We start from the raw sequence: 5,907 nt of genomic DNA, 5'->3' as shown, positions 1-5,907 counted from the left end.
GAAGAAGAAGAAGAAGAAGAAGAAGAAGAAGAAGAAGAAGAAGAAGACAGGCACTGTGTGAAGTGCTTTCCAATTATTATCTCATTTGAGTCTCACACTGATCCTGTGCTATTATTTCCCTTATTTTACATAAGAGGCACCTGAGGGAAACAGAGGCTGAGTGCCTTGCCCAGGGTCACATAGCTAGTAAGTATCTGAGGCCACATTTGAACACAGATCTCCTGACTCGAGATCCAGTGGTCCACCTAACTGCCTTTACTTTGAAGTCGGGTGCATTCTAGTGTAGTGAAAAGAGCATTCCAACTTTTACTAGCTATGTGACCTTCTTAAGTCACTTCAGGATAAAGCTGACAATTTATTAAATGAAGATCATGAAGCACAAGTCACATGATCGTCAGTGTGGAGTTAGAAGGGACCCCAGGGGCCATCTAGCCCAATCTTATCATTTTACAGATGAGGAAACTGAGGCCTAAGGAAGGGAAGAGACTTGCCTAAGGTAACGTAGCAAGTAATTAACAGAAATGGGTTTCAAACCCAAGTCCTCTGACTCCAGAACATTTTCATTACACTATGTTGTCATCCTATATTTTAAACAATTTGTATAAAGCTCTGGATCCTTGCTTCCAGACGTGAAGAATGCCTGCCCCACCCCTGAATTCTAAGGCCAAGAAAAAGAGGATCATTCTGGGAAATATTACGACAGGTGGAGAAGTGGGGCCTGAGAGTTCTAATCTCAGCTCTATCCCTGACATGCTGTGTGACCTTTGTAAGTGGCTTAACCTCTCTGGGCATAAGCCAAGCTCCACATGCCAGGTGATGGCGATCCCATCCAACCAAGTCTGCTGAGCCAAGCACTGCTGGGAGCCACAGACACCAGGAGGATGAAGTCAGGGAAAAGAAATAATCTGGGAGTCAAGGGTAGGCGCTATTTTTTGGTAGCATTCCTGGAAAGTTACATTCTGATTGGCCCTGGACTTGGACATCTTTCCAGCCTTTGCCAGTCAGGAACAAGTCTATTAATAAAACTCTGCTTCTCCCTCTTTCCTCCCTCTCTCTCCTTCTCTCCCTCCCTATCCTCATGAGAATGGGCAGGGCTGCCCTAGGAGTCTGGCCCATCCCTAACTAGTGTGAGCCAGTGATAGAGGAAACCGTAAAGCCTGACCTAGGAAAACTCCTGGAAATCAGGGCAAGAACACAGAAGTCAGAGGGCACTTGTCCTAGCCCCCCTACCCAATCCCCTGCTTCTCCTCTCCCCAACCTGAGGCTCTGATGTTCACTCATGACAGGTACTTTTCCTTTCCCAATAGGTAGGCTTCTTTGTCACTTGTTACATAGTTATGCAAAACCCACCCCAGCCATTCGTGTTTTCCTTCTGTGGATTATCCCTAATGGATTCTGTCTGTAGCGTGTTTGCACATGGCTGCTTTGCATGGTGTCACCCTCACTGGATCGTGGGCTCTTTCAAGGCAGAGACTTGCCTTTTACCTTTCTGTGTATCTGCAGTACTTAGCACAGTGCCTGGCACATAATAAATGCTTATAAGCTTGTGTAAACACAGATGTCTGTCCACGTGTCCATTCATTCATTCACTCTTCAGATATTTGGTGAATGCCTATTATGAACAAGATATGTGTGTGCATACTGGTATTTAAATGAATAAAAGTACATTGTAGAAGAGTATTTCTGTGCCCATATCATCATGGCTCACATTTCTACTCTAATGTTAAATGATCACAATAGTTTATATTCATATAGCACTTTAAGGTTTACAAATTTACAAATAATATTTCATTTGATACTCATGACCACCCTGGGTAATAGGTGCTATTATTGTCCCCATTTTACAAATAAGGAAACTGTGGCAAGCAGAGGTCAAATGAACTTGCCCAGGGTCACACTGCTAGTAAGCCTCTGAGGGTGGATTTGAACTCGTGTCTTCCTGACTCCAGGTCCATCATCCTTTTATAAAGACACACACAAGCAGCTTCCCGGAGGACTGTTGCTGTGAACAGCTTTCAAGGTTCTGATTACACAGTATAGTGAGCTATCTATTTATTCAATAACAAATCAGAGCAAAACACTCACAGAAAATCAAAGTACAGCATTCACAATGTTATAACTTATCACAGAAAATCAAAATACAGCATTCACCATATCACAACTCAACAACTTATCACTAAAATGGCCACATAGTTTTCACCAAAGTGGTCATATAGTTTTAAATAAAGTACATTCATTTAGTCAATCACAAAGTTAATTCAATCACAAAGTACAAAAGTCAAAGTTCTCCACCTCTAGGTCACAGTAAATGATAGTCTTCTCAGTCAGTACACAGTTTCCAAGTAAAGTCTTCTTTCAGCTTGACTCGAGGCTGACTCTCAGCTTCCATGGTTCCTCCTCCATGGTCCCAGCTCCAACTGTCACCTGGGTTCAAAAGTAAGCAGCTCTCAGTTCCTTGTCCAGCTCCTTGTCCAATTCTTCATACAGTTCCCATTCCATATTGAAGTTCACAGTGTCCATTCCACCTCAAGTCCTTCACATTTCCTGTTTATGGGAAACAAAGCTTGACAGAGCCACAATAATATTCATGCACATTGCTGGCACCATCATCAATTCACTATCTGCCTGTGAAATCAACTCAGACCCACAAAAAAGGTCTGAGAACTCAATACAAACCATCAACATAGAAATCAACACAGACCCACAAACAAGGCCCAAGAGGTCAGCACAAATCATCAAGTAAAGTCCCAGGACCTCCAAAACCTTCCTCCAGGACTTCTGTAAACATACAACCAGAAAATTCTCTTTCAGGGCTTTCAGCAAGGTCCCAGGGCTTCTGTACAAAGTATCACAAACAAACATCAATACAGACAGAGCAGACAAACAGAATACTGGTACACCACAAGTTTTCTGCTTCTTGACTCTGCAACCACAAGAGTCCTCTTCTCAGTTCTGCTGTCTCTAGCCCTGGGCTTCTCCTTATATATGGTCATTAGCTCCTTCCCCTCCTGTTGCAGGAGTTCATGAGTTCTAGGGTTCACAAGTTGTGGGGTTCACACGTTCTGTTTCTTAACAGACTTGATACAAGGCTCAAAAGAAACTTGAACTGAAACAAGGTGTTAATTCAATAGCTGAAACAAGGTATGAACTACTTCTGTGCTTGCCATTACACCTTTCCACTGCCCTACCTAGCTGCCTATGTTTACAAAGAACCTCCCTCAGAAAAACTCTGACATAGCTAAGTACAAATGTTATTATCCTCATTTTATAGATGAGAGGAGTAAGGCTTAGAGGGGTTAAAATGATTTGTCCATGGTCCCACAGCTAGTAAACGTTAGAGGCAAGAATCTGAAACTGAGTCTCCTGGCTCCAAGTCCAGTGTTCCTTCCACAATACCATGATTCCTTTGGTCAAGAAGAAGGTAAAGGACAGTAATGAGGAACTCAACAGTGGAGCAGAGAAAAGCAAGTTGGGAGGCAGGATGGTTCAGAAGAAAGTTCTGGGGACAGAGCACCTGGGTTCAAATCCTGGTTCTGATGCTTACTACCTGTGGGACCTTGGGCAAGTCCATGGCATCAGTTTCCTCATCTATAAAATGAAGGGGAACATTCTGGGAAATGGAACCATGCCCATTTTCAAGAACGACCATTTCCAAGGTCATCTTATCAGAGCTTCTTAAATTTTTCCCATTCTCAGTCCTTTCAATGCTTCTTAAACTGTGGGTCATAACCCCATGATCTCTAAGACCCCTTCCAACTGTAGAACTATGATCCTATCTATACAACCTCGGGCAAATCACATAACCTCAGCTGTTTCCATATGGGTTTGAGGAGAGGTTGTAGTCCAGGTGGTGGCAATAGTTTTACTCACCTGTCACCTGCTGCCTCCAGTCTCTACCTCAGGGGTCCTTGCTGCCTCAGCTAGGAGGCAAGTGAATTCAACCCCACTAATATAACGATATCTCTTTTAGATGTACATATATAATTTATAAATGTGGATATAGATAAGTCTATAGAAAGACACATCTATGTGTTGATACATGCATATGTATCTTATGTATGTATCCCTCTATATAGATACATATATAAGAGGATCTGGGAGCTTTCTCTGTTTCCTCTCTCCTAGGAAGACTAGTGAGAATGCTTGATATCTGCCCAGAGGGATCCAGGCTGGAGCCTAGGATTGAAAATCAATAAAAACTGGAAAGACAAAAGCAATAAAAAAAAAAAAACACAGAGCCTGGGGTGGGGTGGGGGTGGGGACAGCTTCAGAGTAGGACTGAGGGTCTGGATGGCTCTTGCACAAAGAAGATGGCATCAAAGAAGCAGAGAATTCTAGAGATATTCTCATTTTGCCTGAAAAACGAGTACATGCGATGGCTATAATGCTAGAGACCTGATGAACAGGAAGACAGACAGACCCACAGACTCAACTACCAAGTGTCGGCCCCCTAGGGTACTGTGCTTGGGAGCAGGTTCTGGAGCAGCGCATTTTACCAACAGAGAATAGGAGTTGGGGAGGGGTCTTCCCCACAGGAGTCCTCATATTTGAGGCTAAGTGACCAGAGATTTACCAAGATCTTTGAGACTAGCGGCAGGTACATTCCAGGATTTGGGGGAGTATTTTCCCCCATCTTTTAATGGCTTTCTCTTGCAATAATGTGAACTTGCCGATGGGCGGGGGGTTAGCTTCAAATGGGCACCATGCATATAATTTTATTTTCCAGGCTGTCGGTAGGGGTATGGGATACGGGGGTGGGGGAGGGGGTGGACGTGTCTATTAGTCAAGAGAGAAACTGTCCTCATGTCTCATCAGTCTGTCCTACAAAAGAAAGTGGTATTGAAGGAGGAAAACAATCAACCAAGAGCAAACTACCTTTGTGGCTCATTGCTGGTATTAGTCTCCAGGGTCTAGATAAATATCTGACCAGAGCCAGATTTAAGAGCTCCTCTGATGGACTAGCCCCTCCCTACTAGTGGTCTCTACTGAAAAAAAGAGAGAGAAGGGTGGCATCATAGCCAGGGTCCCTGGGACACATTCTCTAGCAGTTCTGTCTTCCCATCTTCCTGTAATTCCATAGTAAGGTCAGTTGTCATTGTTGTTCAGTTGTGTCCAACTCTTTGTGACCCCATTGGGGGGGGGGGGGCTCCTTGGCAAAGATACTGAAATGGTTTGCCTTTTCCAGTTCATTTTACAGCTGAGAAAACTGAGGCAAACAGGGTTAAGTGACTTGCCCAGGGTCACCCAAGTAGTAAGTTCCTGAATTTAGATTTGAACCCATCAAGATGAGTCTTGACCCAGCACTCTTCCACCTAGCTGCCTTATAGAACGGTCAACTTGGCCGCTAATTCTCAGACAAATTAAAGACGATGCTCCAGAACAGAAGTGTCAAACACTGACCCTCTGATCACCTGGTGGCCCACAACACTCCCAAGTGCCATTGAACCAGGTTAAAATGTAATTGGGAAACAGTTAACAAAATAAATAAAAATACAGTAGAGCATAGATAATGTTAACATGTGGTAGGGGGGCTACAGGGATGCTTATGTACAGTTTAGAGGCCCTGTTTCTATTTGAATTAGGACACCACCAGCCTAGAACTAAAGTTCTCCATTACAAGGGTTACCAGTAATCAATCGATTAGAAAGTACAGCCAGGTCCCAATTGGTGCAAATAATGAATCCTCCAAGTGGCAGAATTACTCCAATTCACACTGCATATTTCCACTGGGCTAGAACAAATTGACATATTTTATGTAATTAAGACTTTAAATAGCGGGGATTCAAATACATCACTTCTCAGGATCCAGTGTTCACATTAATCAGGACCTGGATGAATTGAAGTGATAGATAGATAGATAGATAGATAGATAGATAGATAGATAGATAGATAGATAGATAGATAGAT

The sequence above is a fragment of the Petaurus breviceps genome, unplaced genomic scaffold (genome assembly GCF_028583685.1).
Source record: "Petaurus breviceps papuanus isolate PSGF00001 unplaced genomic scaffold, PetGlider_PUasm1.0 90701, whole genome shotgun sequence".
NCBI lineage: Eukaryota > Metazoa > Chordata > Mammalia > Diprotodontia > Petauridae > Petaurus > Petaurus breviceps.
This window is presented reverse-complemented; position numbering follows the sequence as displayed.